Source organism: Rhinopithecus roxellana, chromosome 10 (assembly GCF_007565055.1).
Source record: "Rhinopithecus roxellana isolate Shanxi Qingling chromosome 10, ASM756505v1, whole genome shotgun sequence".
NCBI classification, from domain to species: Eukaryota; Metazoa; Chordata; class Mammalia; order Primates; family Cercopithecidae; genus Rhinopithecus; species Rhinopithecus roxellana.
In genome coordinates, this window is record NC_044558.1 from 61,741,806 (window position 1) to 61,768,330 (window position 26,525).

The 26,525-nt window shown below is 45.2% G+C and overlaps 1 protein-coding gene and 2 pseudogenes across 10 annotated transcripts in view; 2 read left to right on the plus strand and 1 right to left on the minus strand.

Moving 5' to 3' along the window:
- Window positions 1-13,975, minus strand: part of SPATS2 (spermatogenesis associated serine rich 2) — a 167,630-nt gene extending 153,655 nt beyond the window's left edge. For 3 of the 9 annotated variants that reach the window (XM_030939264.1, XM_030939265.1, XM_030939262.1), the window contains exon 1: window positions 13,051-13,528. The gene's annotated coding sequence lies outside the window, so the exon portion shown is untranslated. Of the gene's footprint in view, window positions 1-8,704; window positions 8,768-13,050 lie in introns of all 9 variants that reach the window. The other 6 variants (XM_030939259.1, XM_030939261.1, XM_030939257.1 and 3 more) reach the window with 6 other exon arrangements.
- LOC115900045 lies at window positions 7,596-26,067 on the plus strand (annotated as a pseudogene).
- On the plus strand, window positions 20,505-21,612 carry LOC104679715 (annotated as a pseudogene). Its single transcript, XR_750362.2, has one exon. The product of XR_750362.2 is annotated as a COP9 signalosome complex subunit 6 pseudogene (transcript).
- Window positions 26,068-26,525: the final 458 nt, after the last annotated feature.

The following is a 26,525-nucleotide window of genomic DNA, read 5'->3' on the forward strand; positions in this document are numbered from 1 at the left end:
AAGTAAAAGATAAGATGAATAAGCACTTCATACAGTATAAAAATTCTTGTATCAGCACAAAATATTTTTCGAAGGATACAAAAGGGAAAGTGCTATCCATGGGGAAGAAAACTGGGAGACTGTCTTCACCATTTATTTCTGTACTGTCCAATTTTGTTTACTGCATGCATGCACTGCTTTAAAAATGTTTAAGTGCATTTTTAAAACTACACTAGGACAAGAACTATTGTGAAAGTATGTAACAGATTTTAATGGCTAAAAGCAGCATTTGCATCCACCCGAAAGACTTCAGTGATGTTTGAGGAGTCACCAACTGACTTGGAAGGCACTGTAGGCAGAGTTCACAGCATAGGTAAAGGCACAGAGGCACGGCAAGAGACAGGAGAGTTCAGGACAAAGCTGCAGAGCACAGGGAGAGAGGACCTTCAGAAGATATCTGAATAATCACCAGTTTCTGAATGCATACAGTTTCCACTGCTTATTCAAAGAAAATAACCAAATTTAGACTTACATATGGCTGTCTGTTCTGCTTAAAAGCTACTGTCTGACTCCAAATCATGCTATAATGAAATGGCATGTCTACCTATAAACCTGGAAGAATATATTCATCAGTTCAAGATGGTTCAATCCTGACTGGAGGAAAAAATTCTAAATAATTACTTTGGATCGCCTATTCTCATCTATCTTCTTTTGAACACCCCATAAAACCAAGATGCAATAAGCATAAAACAATGATAATACATAAATCACATACTATTAAATGTAAAAAGTAGGCTTCTCTGACCCAGTTTTCAAAAAATTCTCATTGTGGCAATTACAGCAAATGTCTCATAACAGGGCAGAATGAAGAAAGATGATCTAAATCTCAGCTAAAACTAGAGTCATTATTGCCATTAATTCTTAGGAATTAATTAAACATTGATAATATACTGATTTCTGCCAAAGATAAACTGATTTTATGTATACATGTTTCTAATTTATTGATTTGAGAGCATCAATTAAAAGCAAAGTATCAACACTGACAGAGTCAAATCTTTATTGATCATAAACATAAGTTTTGTTGCCTCTCCACTCCTATTTGGAAAAACTAGGCAAAATTTCCTTCCAATTCAGGCCACATGTGGCAAAAATAATTACAACTATAGTATTAGCTAATAGTTACTGAGTGCATGCTGCATGTACTCATGGAGTGTTTTACAGCAATTAAAATTCAATAGTCATAACTCAACAAAAAGACAATCTAATTTGAAAATGGGCAAAGGACTTAATAGACATTTCTCCAAGAAGATATACAAATGGCTAATAAGCACATGAAAAGATGTTCAACATCACTAGTCATCAGAGAAATGCAAATAAAAAGCATGAGATACCACTTCACATCTACCAGGATGGCTAAAATTAAAAACAACAACGACGACAAATGTTGACAAGGACGTGGAGAAATCAGAATCCTCATACGTTGCTGGTAGGAATGTAAAATGGTACAGCCGCTATGGAAAACTGTATGGTGATTCGTCAAAAAGTTAAATATAGAATTACTATATGTACACTATGACACCGGCTTTTGAGGAAAAAAAAAAAAAGAATTACTATATGACCCAGCAATTCCACTTTTAGGTACAGACACAAAAGAACTCAAAACAGGTATTCAAACAAATACTATACATGAATATTCAGAGTAATCTTATTCACAATAAGCAAAGGTGGAAAAGACACAACTAACCATCAATAGACAAATAGATTTTTTTTTTTTTTTTTGAGGCAGAGTCTTGCTCTGTCTCCCAGGTTGGTGCCATCTTGGCTCACTGCAACCTCTGCCTCCCAGGTTCAAGTGATTCTCCTGTCTCAGCTTCCCGAATAGCTAGGATTACAAGCACATGCCACCACGCCTGGCTAATTTTTGTATTTTTAATAGAGGTAGTGTTTTACCATGTTGGCCAGGCTGATCTCAAACTCCTGACCTCAGGTGACCCACCCGCCTCGGCCTCCGCCTCCCATTGTGCTGAGATTACAGGTGTAAGCCACTGTGCTCGGCCGATAAACAGATTTTTTAGAATGACTTGGAAGGCATTGCAGGCAGAGTAGTATATCCAAATAACGGAGTAGTATTTAGCCATAAAGAGGAATGCGGTTCTTGGTCAGGCATGGTGTTTTATGCCTGTAATCCCAGCACTTTGGGAGGCTGAGGTAGGAGGTTCACTTGAGTTTGAGGCTGCAGAGAGCTGTAATCACACTACTACACTCCAGCCTGGTCAACAGAGTGAGATTTTGTCTCAAAAAAAAAGAGAAAGAGGAATGAGGTTCTGATACATGAGACCAGTGGTTAAGCCTCAATATTATGCTATGTCAGAAAAGCCAGACACAAAAGGTCATACATTGTGTGATTCCATTTACATGAAATATACAGAATAGGTACATCCACATAGACAGAAAGCAAATCGGTGGTTGCCAGAAATGAGAGGAGGAAATAAAGAGTAAATATTTAATGAATATAGGGTCTCCTTTGGGGGTGATGAAAAAGTTCTGAAATCGGCCAGGCGTGGTAGATCATGCCTATAAATCCCAGCACTTTGGGAGGCCAAGGACGGCAGATCACCTGAGGTCAGGAGTTCGAGACCAGCCTGACCTATATGCTGAAACCCCATCTCTACTAAAAATACAAAAATTAGCCAGGTGTGGTGGCGTGTGCCTGTAGTCCCAGCTACTTGGGAGGCTCAGACAGGAGAATCACTTGAACCCGGGAGGCGGAGATTGCAGTGAGCGGAGATTGTGCCACTGCAGTCCAGCCTGGGCAACCGAGTGAGACTCTGTCTCAAAAAAAAAAAAAAAAAAAAAATTTTGAACTAGATAGAGTGATGGTTGTAGGCATAAAATGGTTAATTTTTGTTTTGTTTTGTTTTGAGATGGAGTCTCACTCTGTCACCCAGGCTGGAGTGCAGTAGTATGATCTAGGCTCCTTGCAACCTCCGCCTCCCGGGTTCATGCCATTCTCCTGCCTCAACCTCCTGAGTAACTGGGACTACAGGCGCCCGCCACCACAGACCCGGCTATTTTTTTTTTTTTTTTTTTGTATTTTTAGGAGAAACAGGGTTTCACCGTGTTAGCCAGGATGGTCTCGATCTCCTGACCTCGTGATCCACCTGCCTTGGCCTCCCAAAGTGCTGGGATTACAGGCGTGAGTCACCAATGCCTGGCCGGTTAATTTTATGTTATATGAATTTCAACTCAAACATAAAATCTGGAGCCAGGCGCAGTGGCTCATGCCTGTAATCCCAGCATTTTGGGAGGCCAAAGTTTGCGGATCATGAGGTCAGGAGTTCAAGACCAGCCTGACCAACATGGTGAACCCCTGTCTCTACTAAAAACATTTTAAAAAATTAGCCAGGTCTGGTGGCACATGCCTGTAACCCCAGCGACTCAGGAATCTGAGGCAAGAGAATCGCTTGAATTCGGGAGGCGGAGGTTGAAGTGAGCCGAGATCTTGCCATTGCACGCCAGCCTGGTTGATAGAAGGAGACTCCGTCTCAAAAAAAATAAAATAAAATAAAATAAAATAAAATAAAATCTGATGGGCAGAGAGGCTCATGCCTGTAATCCCAGCACTTTGGGAGGCTGAAGCCGGAGGATAGCTGAGCCCAGGAGTTCAAGACCAGCCTGTGCAACACAGCAAGATCCTGTCTCTACAAAAAATTTTAAAATTAGCCAGGCATGATGGCATCTACCTGCAGTCCCAGCTACTTGGGAGACATAGGCAAGAGGATTGCTTGACCCCAGAAGGTCAAGGCTGCATTAAGCCATGATCATGTCACTGCACTCTAGGCTAGGTGACAGGGCTAGACCCTGTCTCAAAAAAAAATAAAATTGGCCAGGCGCGGTGGCTCACGCCTGTAATCCTAGCACTTTGGGAGGCCATGGCAGGCCGATCATGAGGTCAGGAGACAGAGATCATCCTGGCTAAAACGGTGAAACCCGTCTCTACTAAAAAATGCAAAAAATTAGCCGGGCGTGAAGGCACGCGCCTATAGTCCCAGCTACTCAGAAGGCTGAGGAGGCAGGAGAATCGCTTGCAACTGGGAGGCGGACGTTGCGAGATCGAGCCACTGCACTCCAGCCTGGGTGACAGAGTGAGACTCCGTCTCAAAAGAAGAATAAACTAAAATAAAATAAAATAAAGATTAATTCAAAATAAATATCCCAGCACTTTGGGAGGCTGAGGCGGGTGGATCACGAAGTCAGGAGTTTGAGACCAGCCTGGCCAACATGGTGAAACCCCATCTCTACTAAAATACAAAAATTAGCCAGGCGTGGTGGCGAGCACCTATAATCCCAGCTACTCAGGAGGCTGAGGCAGGGGAATCGCTTGAACCCTGGAGCTGGAGGTGGCAATGAGCTGAGATCGTGCCATTGCGCTCCAGCCTGGGTGTCAAGAGCAAGACTCTGTCTCAAAAAATAAATAAACAAAATCCAATAACCATGACAACCCCATAGGAGGGATTACTACTGCATCCATTTTACAGATACAGAAACATAAGCTCAGAGAAATTAAATGACTTGACCAAGGGAGTAGGTAGGGGAGTGGACTCAAAGCCAGATTTGTGTACTCAATGGCTTGTGCTTTTAACTAACATCTCATACAGCTTCCCTATTTTAATAAGTTAAAAGAATAATATTGGAAATATACATAGAAATAACTATACTGTCAATATTGGCCTGATCATATTATACACAGAAATATTATAACAGCTATCAATACTGGCCTGATCATAACTAACACCATTCAGTAGATACACATTTCAGGGACCAGAAACTTCAGCTGCCAAAAAGGTTAATAATATACTTGGGGCTATTTCACAATGGAAATAATTAGCCAGTACAGTGTGAAAGGATGATGTGTTCTCATTTTCACTGCCCAATGAAAAATGTAATCATATAAAAATTGAATATCATTCTACTTAATCTTGCTGAAATGTTAAGATTTCAGGTAACAAGTAATCAGGATGAAAGTACCAAATATCCTTCCTTTTTTCAGGAGCTTTTTCATCAGGCTAGAGACCAAATACACACTTAGCAGTCATTGTCATGCATTATTCCCCGTGCTCCCAAATCACAATAACATCATATAATAATATCCTGTAGTCTAATTTATAGGATCATCATAACATTATAGACTGGTAGTCTAATGACAAATGCCAAATATCAACTTTAAAAATTCCTAGATACAATACAACCTTTGAGTAATAACAGAGGTGAAAAAGATTAACCAACTAAGCCTTGTTTAAAGCATTATCAACTTAAGAAGTCAGACAGCTTGGCCAGGCGTGGCTCAAGCCTGTAATCCCAGCACTTTGGGAGGCCGAGACGGGCGGATCACGAGGTCAGGAGATCGAGGCCATCCTGGCTAACACGGTGAAACCCCGTCTCTACTAAAAAATACAAAAAACGAGCCGGGCGAGGTGGCAGGCGCCTGTAGTCCCAGCTACTTCGGAGGCTGAGGCCGGAGAATGGCGTAAAACCCGGGGGGCAGAGCTTGCAGTGAGCTGAGATCCGGCCACTGCACTCCAGCCTGGGCGACAGAGCGAGACTCCGTCTCAAAAAAAAAAAAGAAGTCAGACAGCCATTTCAAACCTAGTGTGTCCAGTGTGTATATTCTAGATAAACAAAAAAAAAAGAAGAAAGAAAACCTCGCGTGTGCTGATAAGATTAATAAAACACAGGACTGGGCACGGTGGCTCATGCCTGTAATCCCAGCACTTTGGGAAATCGAGACAGGTGGATCACAAGGTCAGGAACTCCTGACCTCATGATCCGCCCACCTCGGCCTCCCAAAGTGCTGGGATTACAGGCATGAGTCACCATGACCAGCTCTAATTTTTTAATTGTTTGTAGAGACAAGGTCTTGCTACGTTGCACAAGCTGGTCTCAAACTCCTGGTCTGAAGCAATCCTCCCACCTTGGACTCTCAAAGTGCTAGGACTGAGGTGAAAGTGGCCTCCCACCAGGACCAGCCTCCCACAAACGTCAAATCTTTAGAAATATTTCAGAATCAATTCAACTGAATGGCAATTGGACTGGGTTTCAGGCAGACCACCTCCAAAGTAAGTGAGAGCTCACAAAGTCTCCTATAAGGCTTCCAGAAAATGGCATATGAGCCTGAAGTCGCTATGTCACCCAACAATATCATGAAGCAAGATGCAGGGATAATTAACCTCCATGTAACATTTAGAAAATGCAATGGGAGGCTAAGCAGAGTGGCTCATGCCTGTAATCCCAGCACTTTGGGAGGCCAAGGCGGGTGGATCCCCTGAGGTTCGGAATTCAAGACCAGCCTGACCAACATGAAGAAACCCCGTCTCTACTAAAAATACAAAAAATTAGCCAGGCATGCCTGTAATCCCAGCTACTCAGGAGACTGAGGCTGGAAAATCACTTGAACCTGGGAGGCGGAGGTTGTGGTGAGATGAGATCACACCATTACACTCCAGCCTGGGCGACAAAAGCAAAACTCCATCACACACACACACACACACACACACACACACACACACACACACAAAATAGCAGATGAAATGAGAGGCTAGGTTCATCCTAAGAGACAGTTCACTGCAGCTCTTTCAACCTATTATATTTGGTATTATGTTACAGCTTGCATACTGTATAAGGAGGGAGAGAAAATGGAGCCAAATGACTTCAAACAATTTTACTTTCTATTCTATGTATTCCAGGTATCTGCTTGATATTTAAAGCATACAGCAGACACTAAATTTTTTTTTCATTGAATGCAGGAAGATACAGAAGGTAAGCAGTAAGCAGCAGCTCATACATGTAAAACATGTTTAAATGAAAAAAGTACCCTAAATTTCAATCAAAGGCAGCAAAGTGTACTAAAAATCTTGACAGATAACATATACAGCATTCTTAAAGACGATCATCCATATTTGCACATGACTGGAAAGAAATGTATGTAACAAATGGTTCCTTCCACATTGGATACAAGAAAACTGGGTAAAACATTTCCTTTGAATCATTTCCACCCTAAGTGTCCTGCTAGCAATACAGAAAAAGTCAATAGAGAAAGCACCATCAAGTGCTACCTTCAGGTAGCCTATGATAAAATCACCACTTAAAAGTAACCAAGCCTCAGCAGGCCACGGTGGTTCACACATGTAATCTCAGCACTTTGAGTGGCTGAGGCGGGTGAATCACTTGAGGCCAGGAGTTCGAAATCAGCCTGGCCAAAATGGCGAAACTTCATCTCTACTAAAAATACAAAAATTAGCCAGGTGTGGTGGTGCATGCCTGTAGTCTCAGCTACTTGGAGGCTGAGGCAGGAAAATTGCTTAAACCCAGGAGGTAGAGGTTGCAGTGAACTGAGATCGTGCCACCGCACTCCAGCCACGGTGACAGAACAAGACTGTCTCCAAAAAAATAAATAAAAAATACAACAGTTCCACTTCCGGCCTCCAGGGGTTGACGACATAGCTGGTCGTACCATTATCCAAAAGAAGGACCAGGAGGATGAGAGAGTTATTGCTGCATACTTAAGTCAAGGGGAAGAAGCCTGAGGAAGATTGACCAAATTTTGTAATTCTAGAAACATGGTCCATGGATCAGTGACATTCAGGGATGTGACCACTGACTTCTCTCAGGAGGAGTGGGAGTGCCTGTAGCCTGATCAGAGGACCTTGTACAGGAACGTGAAGTTGGAGAACTACAGCCACCTGATCTCACTGGGAAGTTCCATTTCTAAGCCAGATGTGATTACGTTACTAGAGCAAGAGAAAGAGCCCTGAATTGTTGTAAGGAAAGAAACAAGCAGATGGTATTCAGATTTGGAGTCAAAATATGGACCTGAGAAAATATCTCCAGAAAATGATATTTTTGAAATAAATTTACCCAAACATGTTATAAAACAAATAAGAAAAATAAAATAAAATAAATAAAAATAAAAAATAAAAGTAACCAAGCCTACTCAAAAAACTAAACATAGAATTACCATAGGATCCAGCAATTCTACTTCTGTGTAAATTGAAGAAAAAAAAAAAATGAAAGGAGGGTGATATAGTTTGGATCTGTGTCCCCACCAAATCTCATGTCAAACTGTAATCCCCAGTGTTGAAGGTGGGGCCTGGTGGGAGGTGACTGGAACACTGGGGTGGTTTCTCATGAATGGGTTAGTGCCAGCCCCCTTGGGTTGTTCTCACAAGATCTAGTTGTTTAAATGTGTGTAGCACTTCCCCCACCTCTGTCTCCTCCTCCTGCTCCAGCCAGCTAGACATGCCTGCTTTCCCTTTGCTTCTTGCCATGATCATAAGTTTCCTGAGGCCTCCCCAGAAGCTGCTATGTTTCCTGTACAGCCTGCAGAACCATGAGCCAATTCAACCTCTTTTCTTTATAAATTACCCAGTCTCAGGTATTTCTTTACAGCAATGTGAGAATGGACCAATACAGATGGACTCAAACAAGTGGATTTGTACACCAAAATTCACAGCACCATTATTCACAACAGCCAAAAGGTGGAAGCAACCCAAATGTCCATTGAGAATGAATGGATAAACAAAATGTGGTGTGTACATACGATGGAATATTATTCAGCCTTAAAAAGGAATGAGATTCTGACATATGCTACAACATGGATGAATTTTGAAGATATGCTAAGTGGTACACACCAGACACCAAAAAGCAAATATTGTATGATTCCACTTACATCTGAGGTACCCAGGGTAGTCACATTCATAGAGACAGAAAGTAGAATATCAGTGGCCAGCAGCTGGGTAGAGAAAGAGAAACAAGGAGTTATTGCCTAATAAGTGCAGAGCTTCGGTCTGGAAAAATAAAAAAGTTCCCAAGATGGATGGTGGTGATGGTTGCACAGCAACGTGAATGTACTTAATGCTACTGATTCATACACTTAAAAATGGTTAAAATGATAAATGTTTTGCTATGTATAGTTTACCACAACAATTTTTTTTAAGTAAACAAAAAGGCCAGGTAAGGTGGCTCATGCTATAATCCCAACACTTTGGGAGGCCAAGGAGGGTGGATTGCTTGAGCCCAGGAGTTGGGGACCAGCCTGGGCAACACAGCAAAACCCTGACTCTACAAAAAAATACAAAAGTTAGCTGGGCGTGGTCAAACAGTGAGCCATGATTGTACCACTGCACTCTAGCCTGGGTGACAGAGTGAGATCCTTTCTGGGCAGGTGGGAGGGGGTTTGGGGGAGTAAACAAACTAGTAAATACCAGCTACTCCGGAAGCTGAGGCGGGAAGATCGTTTAAGCCCAGGAGTTTGAGGCAAAACTGGGCAACATAGTGAGATCCTGTCTAAAAAATAAATAAATAAATAACCAAGAACAACCGTCAAACATTTGAGGCAAAAACTTATTGAGAAAAGTGGAAGAGGCCGGGCGCGGTGGCTCAAGCCTGTAATCCCAGCACTTTGGGAGGCCGAGACGGGCGGATCACGAGGTCAGGAGATCGAGACCATCCTGGCTAACACGGTGAAACCCCGTCTCTACTAAAAAATACAAAAAACTAGCCGGGCGAGGTGGTGGGCGCCTGTAGTCCCAGCTACTCGGGAGGCTGAGGCAGGAGAATGGCGTGAACCCGGGAGGCAGAGCTTGCAGTGAGCTGAGATCTGGCCACTGCACTCCAGCCTGGGCGACAGAGTGAGACTCCGTCTCAAAAAAAAAAAAAAAAGAGAAAAGTGGAAGAATCTGTAACAGGCAAGCTTCACTGTCATCCTCCAGAGTCTAGATGACTTTGTTGAAAGTGAAGATCCCTGGCCGGGCGCGGTGGCTCACGCCTGTAATCCCAGCACTTTGGGAGGCCGAGGTGGGTGGATCACAAGGTCAGGAGATCGAGACCACGGTGAAACCTCATCTCTACTAAAAATACAAAAAAAATTAGCTGGGCGTGGTGGCGGGCGCCTGTAGTCCCAGCTACTCAGGAGGCTGAGGCAGAAGAATGGCATGATCCCGGGAGGCGGAGCTTGCAGTGAGCCGAGATCGCGCCACTGCACTCCAGCCTGGGGGACAGAGCGAGACTCTGTCCCAAAAAAAAAAAAAAAAAGAAAGTGAAGATCCCAGAAGAGAAGGGATAGACATGCTATTTTCATGTTGCTGCAGATATACACTAAGCAACTGAGGAAGCTGAATTATATTCTACAGGTCATTTGGTAATATAATGAATGGACTGTATTTCCTAACAATTACATCCAAAAAATACAAGCTTTTCCTTCCAGTTTCCAATGAAAGCAGCAAGACTGAAATAATCAGTTACACACATAAGAGAAGTCAGGTAGATCCGAAAGACTGACTTTTAGTTCCCAGCTTTAATATGGTGACCCTACAATGGAAAACTGAAAGCAGCAATTTTTAGAATAGTATACACAAACTTTCTTCACTGCCATTATAAAGTGACTTTGTGTAAGTTACTTTTAGTCCTTCTGAGCCTCATCTGAAAAATGAGGATAATACAACTAACTGATAAGGTAAAAATGTACACTGAGTTCAGTGCCTGAATACATAAATGCTCAACAAATGAAAATTCCCTCCTGTCTTAGTCTGATTAGCCTCCAGGGGCTATGCTCATGTTTTGGCTATAACCTGTGGCTCCTCCCTCAGGCCGCAGCTGTTTCCCTCAGTTCTAGCTGTTTCACTCCTGGGTTCTAAGAGGATCATATCTATATTTAGAGGTAATGCTAGTACCAATTGTGGGCTCAACAGGTGCTTGGAGGGCACCTGAGTACTGAGCAGTTTTCAATTGCTTTTCAGAGTTAATTGGTTTTGGCTCCACAACTGGCTGTCTTGACTTCTACAAGTAAGAGTGCCACGTATGCACAGTACCTCAGCAGTACAAGACTAAACAGAAAACTAAGTGTGGTCGCAAGACAAATCCTTAGCAAAAAGATGTTTTTAGCCCTATTTATCAGGATCCCAGAGCTTTGTTAAATCACAGGAGCAGTAAACTTTCAATGAACTCTACAGAGTAGGCTACAGCCTACTCACCTAATCTTCATCTAAATCACAGTTATCAGACCCAAGTTTCAACCAGTTCATGCTGCTTTACTATAACCAAGATGGGGGTGAAGCAGAAAGAGCAAGCAGGCAGTGAAGATTTTTAAAAAGGCATCCGATACGCCTAGGTCTGAATCAAGCTTTGTTATTTACTAGTTCTGTGATCTCAGTAAATTATTTAACCTCTTAATTTACAAAATATGAAATAATTGTGAGGATTAAATGACATAATACATTCAAAAAAATCTTAGCACCTTGACTAGCCCACTGAAAGAGGTCAGTTAAAAAAGAGGCCGGGCGCAGCGGCTCACGCCTGTAATCCCAACACTTTGGGAGGCAAAGGCAGATGGATCACAAGGTCAGAAGTTCGAGACCAGCCTGGCCAAGATGGTGAAACCCTGTCTCTACTAAGAATACAAAAATTAGCCAGGTGCGGTGGTAATCCCAGCTACTGGGGAGGCTGGGGTCGCTTGAACCCGGGAGAAAGAGGTTGCAGTGAGCCAAGATCACGCCACTGCACTCTAGCCTGGGCAACAGAGCAAGACTCCATCTCAAAAAAAAAAAAAAAAAAGAGGCACATTGTCACTAATAAGAACACTGCACTCACTTCTTGCTTTGTTGAATTTTCATAACATCTAAGAAAAGTGACAATTTAAATCATATTTTGGACCTTTATAAAGTAACCTAAATACTACCATCCAAGACCTAGCTGAGAAATATAAACTGATGAATGTCCAAAAATCTTAGATGAGTCAGCAAAATGTAATGCCCAACAAATAAAAGGCTTAACATGGACTATTTATGAGCACACAACAGTCATTACAATTTCAAAATCAGCAATTTTCTATCCAGTACCATCATAAATTTCGTCCGGAAATCCAAGTATTAAGGAAATGCAAAGATCATAATCCCAGAGATACTTTTCCACAATATTCCCAAATCACCTTAATTGAAACCGGAAGGTATGAGGCAGCCTGATTATCTGAAGTTAACATCAAGAAATAATTTAAGGCAGAACCCCAACTCTCTCCCACAAACATAAAACCAGTAGCAGATGGTACATGAACATTTCTCAGTGAGAAACTGCAATTCTAACAAAGTACAGATAACTTAATTTTATCCATCACCTTTTGATCAAACTGAAAACAAGCAAGCTTTTGGTTCTCTCCAAAACACTGAACTCTGCATTATCACTGACCTAACTCAAAGCAAGATATTTTTGGTGATCTGTCCTCTCCTGCTTCATCAACCATAGGTAAATTACGTACAGTAGCCTGCTAAACAGAGGGGAAGTAACTATCACAGGCATGTTTTATCAATAAAATGGACAAGTGATAATCAAATTATTTAAAGAACGGCTTGTACTTCTTAGCAGAGGACAAGCTTGAGAAAGATCCACTTTCTAAAAGAACCCAATCATTCTGGATGAATTATGAGAAAAATATCACTCTAGTCCAAAACTGACTGAATCTACCTTTCTGTTTTAATCCAAGTCCTAACCCCATCTATTTTATGTCTCTGCCTCTCTGCCTTATTTTCCATTCCGTCTCCCCCTTCAATTCCAAGAACGCCCTTCTATCCCTTATTTTCAAATCTCATTATTGCCCCCGAATCCTAAGGACCTCGGACACCCACGGAGGTGACCTTACGCATCCCCACTGCATTCCCAATTCATTGTACTTCTCATCCCAAATGATCCTATTCTTTCATTCTTTTCTATCTCGCTCGTTGTTTCTTAAAATCCAATACCCCACACACGCTCACGCCAGAGTCCCCCCCACACTCCATTGTTTCCCCGGCCTATCCCTCTGGAAACTCCCCAACTCGGACACGGGTGTCTCGCCCGCCCCACATACCCCAGGAACCTTCCACCTTCTGGGCACTTCGGGTCTCTAAGGGCTCACATTCCCCTCCTTCCCGTTCCCCCGCCCCAACAACTACCCCCTCCCCCCTTTTCCTCCTTCAACCCGCTCCCCGCACCTCGGCGCCCCTCTGAGCCCCCGCCAACCCCGCCACCCAGCACCCCCAGTCTCACCTAGCCCGGGTCCCCGCAATCGCCTTGTCGCCCCAGCTCCGGGATCCGCGTCCCAGACGCTCCCGGGTCTGAGAAGAGGAAAAGAGATCCTCCGCCTCCTTCACCTCTCCCTCTAGAGCCGCCGCCGCCGCCGCCGTCGCCGCCGCGCTCCTCCCCCAGCTCTCTCAGAGCCGAACGCCGCCCCGCCCCCACCACCGCCTCCCCGCTTCTCTCCAGGGCCGTTCTGCAGACCGCGAATCAAGGCTGCGGCCGGAGCTCCAGCAGATCACCCCGATCCTCGCCGGGGCAGCGGCTCGCCCCGCCCCGGAGCCCTCTCGGACGCGTGCGCGCCAGCCAGCCAGCCAGAGCTCAGAGCGCGTACTCGCGCCGGCGCGAACCCGGCGCGCCAAGCTCGAGGCTGTGGCAGCCAACGGGTGCGCGAGCGCGGCTGGAGCGGCTAGACGGCCCGCGCACCGGAGACCGAGGGGATCGGGGAGAGGCGCGGGGCGGCGAGAGGCGGGCTCCGAGCGGTCGCGTTACCTCTCTTCTCGGGACCCGGTCCCTCGCGTCTCGCACCGTCCGCAGGCTCGCGCGCCACCGGAGACTGGGAATTACTTGCGGAAGGGAAGAGACTCGGGGAGGGGGTCGGGGACAAACTAGATACAAGGGGAAAACGGGTGGGACTCGAGCTCGCGTCCGCGTGCAGAACAGCTCGTACCCGGCGGCATCGGGTAGGGGGCCGACGCGCGCCGGGAATAGAGGGCCCGAGCTGAACTGACGGAAAGAGCCGAAACTCTCCCGGAGGTGGCCGAACGCAGGCGCAGCGAGAGGAGTCGAGCGCGCGGCTTTTGCTCAAAGTCCGGGTCTGGAAGCTTCCCCTCGGGCTACCCCCTACGGCGCCGCTCACTCTTCCGCACGGAGGACTTCACACCGCTTTCCCTTCGCTTCCTTTCCGACTCAAGTTTTGTTCCAAAAGGCAATTTCAGAGTCTCCAACGGCGGGAAACGCTGGGGCCTCCGGGCCGCGCGGTCGCTCTGCCTTCTGAGAGTGCGCAGAGGCCGGTGGGGGCGCGGGAAGAATGACCTCAGGAGCTGATGGGGTTTCTCTGCCCTGGCGATGTTCGCCCGGCACGCCCCCCAAGTCAGTTCCTCGTCAGTCGAGTTTCTAATCTACCCAGCTGTCAGCATAGCCCCTCTACGCAGCGTTGGTCGGTCCCGCCGCGCTTGGAATCTTTTTTGTTAAATACTCGGTCTTCGACGCCAGACTCCCAACCTCCCTGGTGCTGGAACTAACTGGTATTTGTGCACCTTTCCGCATGCATGAAGCACTCACCTCACTGTCGACTGGTCGGGGTCTATTAAGAGGGGCCAGAGGGATTTAGACAATCAGCCTTGAAAAGATTCATTAGAATATGGGGCTGGGCGCGGTGGCTCACGTCTGTAATCCCGCCCGCTTTGGGAGGCCAAGGCGGGCGGATCACTTGAGGTCAGGAGTTCGAGACCAGCCTGGCTAACATAGTGAAACCCCGTCTCTACTAAAAATACAAAAATTAGCTGGATGTGGTGGCACACGCCTGTAATCTCAGCTACTCGGGAGGCTGAGGCAGGAGAATCACCTGAACTCAGGAGGCGGAGGAGGCGGAGGTTGCAGTGAGCCAGGATTGTGCCACTGCACTCCACCCTCCATCTCAAAAAAAAAAAAAAAAGATTTGTTAGAATCTGTTCCCGGCCGGGCGCGGTGGCTCAAGCCTGTAATCCCAGCACTTTGGGAGGCCGAGGCGGGCGGATCACGAGGTCAGGAGATCGAGACCATCCTGGCTAACACGGTGAAACCCCGTCTCTACTAAAAAATACAAAAAACTAGCCGGGCGAGGTGGCGGGCGCCTGTAGTCCCAGCTACTGGGAGGCTGAGGCAGGAGAATGGCGGTAACCCCGGGAGGCGGAGCTTGCAGTGAGCTGAGATCCGGCCACTGCACTCCAGCCCGGGCGACAGAGCGAGACTCCGTCTCAAAAAAAAAAAAAAAAAAAAAAAAAGAATCTGTTCCCATCTTACCTTTTGGGGCCAAGCAAAGGGACTCTGAAAAGGCACCAACAAGCTGAAGAGTGTGTGTGAGTGTATAGGTAGACACCACAGGCACATACCATTTTGGTTTCCACGTATGTTATTGCAATGACAGGGTATCCTACTCCAATGACTGAGTAGTATAGTAGAGGTTTGCCAAGACATCTGATCCTTGTGGTTTTTAATTTTGCTTGAGGTAAGGGCTCAAAAATCCTCTGGAGTCCAATGACCTCTGGTTAATAGTGTCTCATCTACTCCAACCATATAATTTACTGATCTGGATAAGCAGAAGACTTAAGTAATCCAGCTAGGTAGGGCACTGGACTGTATGTTCCTTACTATTCCGTCTTCTTTCAAAAATTCAAATAGAAGCAAATTATCCAAATGTCTGCTTTCTTTTCATTCACTAAACTGGCACCTACTCGATGGTGGGTATTGTTCTAGGTATTCAGTCATTTACAAAGAAGAAAAAAACAATATCATTACCCCAAGGAGAGTATCAAGTTACAAAAGAGGATAAAGTTATTAAATAGGCCAGTTGCAGCGGCTTATGCCTGTAATCCCAACATTTTGAGAGGCCAGGGTGGGAGGACTGCTTGAGCCCAGGAGTTTGAGACCAGCCTGGGCAACATAACAAGATCCCCCATCTCTACAAACAAATTTAAGTTATTAAGTGACTATAATAACATAGTGTTGAAGCAGAAAAGTACAAAGCGGTTTAGGAAAAGAAAAGAACGAGTGACTAATTCTTCCACAATTCCCCTTCCTTCCCATACAGAGTAGGAACAGGATGATATGACCCTGGTAAATGGAGAACATCATGAGGTATGGAATGCGAGCCTTGCATCCTATTCCACAAAGACTGGTTTCACTCACCAAAAGTCACTCAGGAAAGGCCTTCATTATAGGGCCTCTTGCTGCTGCAAAGCCAATACAAGTTTTTTGGATGGAAAATAAAGTTCCCATTGTTGGCCAGGTTCGGTGGCTCATGTCTGTAATCCCAAAACTTTGAGAGGCTGAAGTGGATCACTTGAGCCCAGGGGTTTGAGATTACCCTGGGCAACATAGGGAGACCCTGTCTCTACAAAAAATAAAAATAAATTAGCTAGCTGAGGTGGCTTGTGCATGTTGTCCCAGCTGCCCAGAAAGCTGAGGTAGGAGGATTCCTTGAGCCCAGAAAGTCAAGGCTGCAGTGAGTTGTGATCACACCACTGCACTCCAGCCTGGACAACAGAGTGAGACCTTATCAAAACAAGTTCCCATTCTTAATAATATTATAGTCTGTTGTGGGGAAGACATGATGCCTCATGACGCCAAGAGATTCCCTGATCTAATAGAAGAGACTTTTTTGTTTGTTTTGGAGACAGCGTCTCCCTCTGTTGCCCAGGCTTGAGTATGGTGGCACAATCATAGCTCACTGTAACCTTGAATCCCTGGGCTCAAGGGATCCTCCCCTGTCAGCCTCCTGAGTAACTAGCACTAAGGCTCTGGCCACCACGCCCAGCTAATTTTTTAATTTGTTGTAGAAATGGGTGTCTCACCACATTGCCCAGGCTGGTCTTGAACTCCTGGCCTCAAATAGATCCTCCCTCCTGGGCTTCCCAAAGCCCTGGGATTACAGGCGTGAGCCACCACACTCGGCTAGGAGAGACTTTGTATATGTGGACAGCCTTCTCCAAGAGAAGGAAGGTAGATTGAAGAGCACCCTAGGGTATGAGAGCTGTTAAAACATCACTGGAAATCTAGCAAGATGGAGAATATTGTATTTAACAAGTCTCGTTCAAGGGAAAGTTCTGGGTGTAGTAGTACACATGACCTCCTCACAAGGATTTTACTCAAAAAATATCCTCCAAGAAGATCAGGTTGCTTTAGCATATGTCTTGCTGAGTGGGATTTGCAAAAGGGGTCTTGCAACTCATGGCCCACCTTTGCCCTTTCTCCATGCAGCACTCAACCTCTCTAAAGGGACATTGAACAAATGTTTCAAAAATATTTTTCGACCTAGGTTACAAATATTAATTTTGTTGTTGTTTCTAAGATGGAGTTTTGTTCTCGCCGCCCACGCTGGAGTGCAATGACCCAGTCTCAGCTCACTGCAACATCCGCCTCCCAGGTTCAAGCAATCGTCCTCTCTCAACATACTGACCACCTGGGATTACAGGTGCCTGCCACCACACCCAGCTAATTTTTGTGTTTTTAGTAGAGATGAGGTTTATACCATGTTGGCCAGGCTGGTCTCGAACTCCTGACCTTAGATGATCCACCTGCCTCAGCCTCCTGAAGTACTGGGATTACAGGTGTGACCAGGCCCGACCTATTTTTGTTCTTTATAATACACATATATTTTCTACTGTGTATGTTTATTTATGTATTTTTTTTTGAGACAGAGTTTCACTCTTGTCCAGGCTGGAGTGCAATGGCACGATCTCGGCTCACCGCAACCTCTGCCTCCCATGTTCAAGCGATTCCCCTGCTTCAGCCTCCCGAGTAGCTGAGATTACAGGCATGCACCACCCGCCCGGCTAAGTTTGTATTTTCAGTAGAGACAGGGTTTCTCCATGTTGGTCAGGCTGGTCCCAAACTCCCAACCTCAGGTGATCCACTTGCCTCGGCCTCCCACAGTGCTGGGATTACAGGCATGAGCCACTGTGCCCGGCCTACTGTGTGTGTTTTACTTCACAATAAAACAAAGTTATTGTCACCTGCCTTGAAATAATTGCAAATTGTTCAAAGTGCGTGTATAAATTATTTTGGAGGAAAATAAATGCTGCAATAAATGCAAAATATAATATTTGTGACCTACTCTTATGAAAACACAAAAATAACCAAATTTCTTAAATGTTTAGCATAGATGTTAAGGGTTAAAAAAGAAAAAGATCATTTTGAAATGAGATCCATTAGTCTCTGTTCAGCCTTACGAAATTAATTTATCCCAGGTTACTTGATGATCGAGTGCCAGAACTAGAATTAGAGAGAAATCATGACATAAGCTTCACCTTGGCAGATGTATTCTGCAGGTATTAACCTGACCTAATTTGATATGTTTTCAGATAGATCCTTGACTTCAGAACTTTAATGCTTTTGCTTGGTTTGAATTGATGTTTTGTATCTTAAGTGATTGATTGCCAGATTCCATGTTTTTATTAGGAAGAAAAAGAGGCCAACTGTAACCTGAGAGGCACAGAAATTTAACTTATTATCTTGGAGACTTGACAACCAATGACTGTAATTAAGAAACATAATGTTTGGCCGGGCGCGGTGGCTCAAGCCTGTAATCCCAGCACTTTGGGAGGCCGAGACGGGCGGATCACGAGGTCAGGAGATCGAGACCATCCTGGCTAACACGGTGAAACCCCGTCTCTACTAAAAAATACAAAAAACTAGCCGGGTGAGGTGGCGGGCGCCTGTAGTCCCAGCTACTCGGGAGGCTGAGGCAGGAGAATGGCGTAAACCCGGGAGGCGGAGCTTGCAGTGAGCTGAGATCTGGACACTGCACTCCAGCCTGGGCGACAGAGCGAGACTCCGTCTCAAAAAAAAAAAAGAAAGAATGTTTTAAGGTATCCGTTGACTGAAGCTGCAAGTGACAACAGGCACAAAAACCAGTAGAGAACAGCGCGTAAGACTGTACTTTTCCTTTTGCCTATACTAACTCTAGTACCTATGAATATTCATGTTAGCAGTCCAAAGTGTGTCTCAGAAAATTCGTTTCATGGGATACCAAAATCATGTTATCTGAGAAAACTATTCCATGTCCAAATAAGTTTGGGAAGCACAGGTTAAAATCAAGTTAAACTGGTTTATTTACTTCCCAGAATATTTAATATGGTACCATGCTTTGTTCATATTGAAGTGAGCAGGCTATATAGTGTGCAGCTTTCCCCAAGGAAGTTCTTCCCACTCCCATCCCCACCCCCAAGACTTTTTTGCAGAATTAATGTGTCTTTGAACATCCATTGTATAAAGTTCAATTAAAACGGTTTGATTAGGTCAGCATTTCCCATTTGACAGATAACAAAACTGAGGCCCAAAGACAAGGCTAACATACCCAAATTTTCACTTGTGTATCAGATATTTAAAGCTAGGCCGGGCGCGGTGGCTCAAGCCTGTAATCCCAGCACTTTGGGAGGCCGAGACGGGCGGATCATGAGGTCAGGAAATTGAGACCATCCTGGCTAACACGGTGAAACCCCGTTTCTACTTAAAAAAATACAAAAAATTAGCCGGGCGTGGTGGCGGGTGCCTGTAGTCCCAGCTACTTGGGAGGCTGAGGCGGGAGAATGGCATGAACCCGGGAGGCGGAGCTTGCAGTGAAATGAGATCCGGCCACTGCACTCCAGCCTGGGCGACAGAGTGAGACTCCATCTCAAAAAAAAAAAAAAAAAAAAGACTTGAATTTGATATTTAGTGAATTTGTCCTATGTGTAAGATATGTAACTAATATTGCTGTACTCTAAGTTCTTTTATTAAGTTTTTAAATTATCTTTCATTTGTAGATTGTCATCGTTTTAAAAAATTAATATGCTTCTCTTTTGTCAAATGTTTTATACTTCATAAAGTACTCTCTACACATTGTTTTATTTGATTGTCTCAACATTGTGTGGTGCAGGCATCATTGCCTCATGTAACAAATGAGGAAACTGAAGCTCAAAATTGTTCAATAATTTACCTAGGTTGCACATTTAATAAATGTCCTGCTATTTACATTAGGAGAAGACACAGTCCCTTGCCCTCAAGTGGCTTTGGTATAATTAAGAAGAGAAGACTTGCAAACATGAGACAGAGAACAATTTATATGGCAACATGCAAGAAACTTATTGATAGAACAGTACAAACTAGATGGGAATACAGAAGGAATTCAAACGGCAGAGATTACTGGAGGTGGAATTAATCAGTGAAGCCATCATTTAGGGATAAACCTTAAGCTAGGTCCTGAAAGAAGTGTAAAGATTTGTATTAGCAAGGCTGGGGGTGGTGGTTAATGCCTGTAATCCCAGCACTTTGGGAGGCCGAGGCCAGTGGGTCACCTGAGGTCAGAAGTTCGAGACCAGCCTGGCCAACATGATGAAATCCTGTCTCTACTAAAAATACAAATATACTAGCCTTGCGTGGTGGCAGGCGCCTATAATCCCAGCTACTCGGGAGGCTGAGGCATGAGAATCACTTGAACCTGGGAGGCAGAGGTTGCAGTGAGCCAAGATCATACTACTGCACTCCAGCCTGGGCAAGAGCGAAACTCCGTCTCAAAAAAAAAAAAGGATTTAGCACAGAGGAAAAATAATTATAGAAAAGAAGAACAACACCAGCCAAAGGCAAAAATATCAAAATAAGAAACACATTGATGGAGAAGAATTAGAGCCTGAAGGGAGATGGGTCTGAAATGATCGGTCGTCTTGGCTGTGCAAGAAAATCAAATGCGGGGCGCGGGGAAAATGGCGGCGGCGGCGGCTGCAGCTACAAACGGGACCGGAGGGAGCAGCGGGATGGAGGTGGATGCAGCAGTAGTTCCCAGCGTGCTGGCCTCCGGAGTGACTGGGAGTGTTTCCGTCGCTCTCCATCCCCTTGTCATTCTCAACATCTCCGACCACTGGATCCGCATGCGCTCCCAGGAGGGGCGGCCTGTGCAGGTGATTGGGGCTTTGATTGGCAAGCAGGAGGGCCGAAATATCGAGGTGATGAACTCCTTTGAGCTGCTGTCCCACACCGTGGAAGAGAAGATTATCATTGACAAGGAATATTATTACACCAAGGAGGAGCAGTTTAAACAGGTGTTCAAGGAGCTGGAGTTTCTGGGTTGGTACACCACAGGGGGGCCACCTGACCCCTCGGACATCCACGTCCATAAGCAGGTGTGTGAGATCATCGAGAGCCCCCTCTTTCTGAAGCTGAACCCTATGACCAAGCACACAGATCTTCCTGTCAGCGTTTTTGAGTCTGTCATCGATATAATCAATGGAGAGGCCACAATGCTGTTTGCTGAGCTGACCTACACTCTGGCCACAGAGGAAGCGGAACGCATTGGTGTACACCATGTAGCCCGAATGACAGCAACAGGCAGTGGAGAGAACTCCACTGTGGCCGAACACCTGATAGCACAGCACAGCGCCATCAAGATGCTGCACAGCCGCGTCAAGCTCATCTTGGAGTATGTCAAGGCCTCTGAAGCGGGAGAGGTCCCCTTTAATCATGAGATCCTGCGGGAGGCCTATGCTCTGTGTCACTGCCTCCGGGTGCTCAGCACAGACAAGTTCAAGACAGATTTTTATGATCAATGCAACGACGTGGGGCTCATGGCCTACCTCGGCACCATCACCAAAACGTGCAACACCATGAACCAGTTTGTGAACAAGTTCAACCTCCTCTACGATCGACAAGGCATCGGCAGGCGAATGCGCGGACTCTTCTTCTGATGAGGGTACTTCAAGGGCTGATGGACAGGGGTCAGGCAACTGTCCCAAAGGGGAGGGCGCTATACTTCATTGAGAGAAACCGCTGTCAATAATAAAGGGGAGCAGCCCCCGAGCACCAAAAAAAAAAAAAAAAAAAAAAAAAAAAAAAAAAAAAAAAAAGAAAATCAAATGCTAAGACAAAGTGAGTTTGCAGGCACTGAACATCAAATTTACTGAATATCAAACGTACTGAATATCAAACGTACACTCTCTCCTGTGGGTTATGGGAGGGAAAGGGAGAAAAAAGCAAGAGAAACCACATTTAAAGTGAGTAAGGATATGGAAGGAGGGGTGGGGGAGTAAAATAAGCCTCAATGGCCCTCAGATATGTGACTAGGAAACGCCTGAACCGAAGATGTTTGTATGTCCCATAAACCCTTCTCATTCTTTTTTTTTTTTTTTTTTTTTTTTTTGAGACAGAGTCTCTCACTGTTGCCCAGGCTGGAGTGGAGTGCAGTGGCGCCATCTCAGCTCACGGCAACCTCTGCCTCCCAGGTTCAAGTGATTCTCTTGCCTCAGCCTCCTGAGTAGCTGGGACTACAGGTGCGCCACGATGCCCAGGTAATTTTTTTGAAGTTTTAGTAGAGATGGGGTTTCACATGTTGGCCAGGATGGTCTCGATCTCTTGACCTTGTGATCCACCTGCCTCAGCCTCCCAAAGTGCTGGGATTACAGGCGTGAGCCACTGGCACCAAGCCCCATTCCTTTTTTTTTTTTTTTAAGAGACCAGGGTTCTCCATTGCCCAGGTTGGAGTTGGAGTGCAGTGGTGGGATCATTACTCACTGCAGCCTCCAGCTCCGAGGCTCAACTGGTCCTCCCACTGCAGCCTTCCCAGTAACTTGGACTACAGGTGTGAGCCACCAGGCCTAGCTAATTTTTTTTGTGTGTGTGTGGAGATGGGTCTCCCTATGTTGCCCAGGCTGGTCTCAAACTCAAGCAATCCTCACCGCTGGGTTCAAGTGATCCTCCTGCCTCAACCTCCCAAAGTGCTAGGATTATAGGCATCAGCCACTATGCCTGGGCTTTTTTTTTCTACTCTTGAGACAGATTAATAAGTTTCTTGTTTATTTATTAGAGGCAGGGCCTTGCTCTGTTGCGTAGGTTGGAGTACAGTGGCAGAATCATAACTCACTATAGCCTCAAACTCCCAGGCTCAAGTGATCCCCCTGCCTCCACCCATCATCATGCCCCGCTCTCATTCCTTTTCTGGTGCTAATTCACCTGAAAGGTGCCTGAGCTATTGATGCTAGGAAAAATGCCCTTTTAGGTGTTGCTTGCAAAGCCAGATTCACATGTTGACTCAGTCACTGCCCAGCAGAAGATGTTCCCCACAACCTTTCTCGACCCAGAATTGGGACTGAGGTCTGGCACAGAATAGGTTAAAAAATTCCCTTCTGGGCTGGGAGTGGTGGCTCATGCCTGTAATCTCAACACTTTGGGAGGCCAAGGCAGGCAGATCACCTGAGGTAGAGAGTTTGAAACTAGCCTGACCAACGTGGAGAAACCCTGTCTCTACTAAAAATACAAAATTAACTGGGTGTGGTGGTGCATGCCTGTAATCCCAGCTACTCAGGAGCCTGAGGCAGAGGTTTCAGTGAGCTGAGATGGCACCACTGCACGCCAGCCTAGGCAACAAGAGTGAAATTCCGTCTCAAAAAAAAAAAAAAAAAAAAAAAAAAAGATTCCTTCCAAGTTTCCCATATAGGACACTGCTTTATTCTGTTGAAACTTGTCAGTAAGGTTTAAACCCAGAAAGTCCAAGATCCTTGCTTAGAGTCCTAATAGTTTGCAAATAACCAGATGGACTATGGAAAGGGTGAATGAGAGGTGGGGAAAAAGAAGAATGAGAAAGAAAAGAAAGAACAAATTATTGAAATGAAGTATCTTTTTTTTTTTTTTTTTTGAGACGGAGTCTCGCTCTGTCGCCCAGGCTGGAGTGCAGTGGCCGGATCTCAGCTCACTGCAAGCTCCGCCTCCCGGGTTTATGACATTCTCCTGCCTCAGCCTCCTGAGTAGCTGGGACTACAGGTGCCCACCACCTCGCCTGGCTAGGTTTTTGTATTTTTTTTAGTAGAGACGGGGTTTCACCATGTTAGCCAGGCTGGTCTCGATCTCCTGACCTCGTGATCCGCCCGTCTTGGCCTCCCAAAGTGCTGGGATTACAGGCTTGAGCCACTGCGCCCGGCCGAAATGAAGTATCTTTTGCTAGAACCCTACATAAATTTTTTACTCTTACTGCTCAAAACTCATCTTAGCAAAAACAAAACAAAACAGTTGAACAACTTTCAATGCCTTGAGATGACTAACAGAAAGACTGCAGGGAACATGAAGTAAAAGAAAAAAAAATTTTTTTTTTTTTTTTTGAGACGGAGTCTGGCTCTGTCGCCCAGGCTGGAGTGCAGTGGCCGGATCTCAGCTCACTGCAAGCTCCGCCTCCCAGGTTCACGCCATTCTCCTGCCTCAGCCTCCCGACTAGCTGGGACTACAGGCACCTGCCACCTCGCCTGGCTAATTTTTTGTATTTTTTAGTAGAGACGGGGTTTCACCATGTTAGCCAGGATGGTCTCGATCTCCTGACCTCGTGATCCGCCCGTCTCGGCCTCCCAAAGTGCTGGGATTACAGGCTTGAGCCACCGCGCCCGGCCAAGAAAAAAAATGTTAAATCACCTTCTCAGGGTATGAACTTCAAAAGCCAAAGCAGTGGCATGAGATGTGTGTTCAAAGTTCTAACATGAAATAGACAGCTCTAGATTCCCCTAGGAGATTAAATGACAACTGAAGAGTATGCTTCAGTTGGAGCTTGCCTTGAATAACACCCCAAATCCAACTTCACAGTTGCTTGCTCCTTCTCAGCAAAAGGAGAGGGCTGAACTCAGGTAATGAACCTGCTATGGAGGTGTCACTACCACATTTTTTTTTTAAGTGAAGGGAGCAGGCGAGGGACATATTTCACCCTGTGACAGCCTTGTAGCGCCATCTGCAGTTCCTAGCTAAGACTACAACAAACCACACCTCTCCAAGCTTGTTAGGACCACCCCATTGTTCAAGAGAAAAGAAAACTAAGACATAGAGTACTAAAGTCAGTGAGTCCTCAAAAGCCTCCTGGGTCCTAGAGTAGATGCAAACATAGCTCTAAGACACAGTGCCTAGAAAAAGATCTAAGGGCCTCAGTTGACTATAAGCTTAATGAGTCACAATTACATAGCAACCAAAAAAAGCTAATAAATTTTCAGGCTGCTGGATTTAAAGGATGATATATTGTTCAGACCTTGAGAATGTAATAGCCCCACAGTACCCCATTCTGTCTGAACACATCTCAGAATTGCATTTAGTTCTGAGCACTACAATTTAAGAGCAATATTGACAAGAGCTATAAAAAATGTTCATACCCTTTGACCCAGTAATCCCACCCATGGGAATTTATTCTAAGGAAATAATTCAAGAGAAGAGATGAATTAGAGGCATGAAGATATTGATGCCACATTCTTTCCAACAACATTATATAAATGTTTCTCAAAAAGGGAATATTATACAGCTTTAAGATATAATGGTGGCCGGGCGCGGTGGCTCAAGCCTGTAATCCCAGCACTTTGGGAGGCCGAGACGGGTGGATCACGAGGTTTGGAGATCGAGACCATCCTGGCTAACACGGTGAAACCCCGTCTCTACTAAAAAAAAATACAAAAAAACTAGCCGGGCAATCTGGCGGGCGCCTGTAGTCCCAGCTACTCGGGAGGCTGAGGCAGGAGAATGGCTTAAACCCAGGAGGCGGAGCTTGCAGTGAGCTGAGACCCGGCCACTGCACTCCAGCCTGGGCGGCAGAGCGAGACTCCGTCTCAAAAAAAAAAAAAAAAAAAAAAAAGATATAATGGTGTGTTATTTAAAAATAAAGTAAATGTAATGATAATGTATGCTTCAACATATTTGAATCTATTTTATTTTATTTTATTTTATTTATTTATTTATTTATTTTTTTTTGAGACAGAGTCTCACTCTGTCGCCCAGGCTGGAGTGCAGTGGCGCGATCTTAGCTCACTGCAAGTTCCGCCTCCTGGGTTCATGCCATTCTCCCGCCTCAGCCTGCCGAGTAGCTGGGACTACAGGTGCCCACTACCACGCCCGGCTAATTTTTTGTATTTTTAGTAGAGACAGGGTTTCACAGTGTAAGCCCCGATGGTCTCGATCTCCTGACCTTGTGATCTGCCTGCCTCGGCCTCCCAAAGTGCTGGGATTACAGGCGTGAGCCACCGCACCCAGCTTATTTTATTTTATTTTATTTTGAGAGTCTCATTCTGTCACCCAGACTGGAGTGCGGTGGTGCAATCTCAGCTCACTGCAACCTCCTCCGCTTCCCAGGTTCAAACAATACTCCTGCCTCAGCCCCCGAGTAGCTGGGACTGCAGATGCATGCCACTATGCCCGGCTAATTTTTGTATTTTTAGTAGAGACAGGGTTTCACCATGTTGGCCAGGCTGGTCTCAAACTCCTGACCTCATGATCCGCCCGCCTCAGCCACCCAAAGTGCTGGGATTACAGGTGTGAGCCACCATGTCCAGCCCATATTTGAATCTTGGAAACATGTTCAATGAAAGAAGCCAGACACACACAAAGGGCAACATACTGTGTAATGCCATTTAAATAAAATGTCCAGGATAGGCAAATCTAGAGACAGAAAGTAGATCAGGGATTGCAGAGGCTAGGAGCAGGAGAAAACAGAGAGTGATTGCTAATGAGTATGGAGTTTCTTTTTGGGGTGGTAAAACATTCTGGAATTAAATAGTGGTAATGATTATACAACCTTGTGAATCTATCAGAAACCACTGAATTGTACACTTTTAAAGTGTGAAGTTTATGCTATACGAATTATTATCTCAATTAAATATATATAATAACAGTATTTGTGGTAATATTTTAAAAGCTTATTGAATCACAAGCATTTTTATATTTTACTGTAAAGACATCATTATTATCAGGGAGGGGGGAAAAGT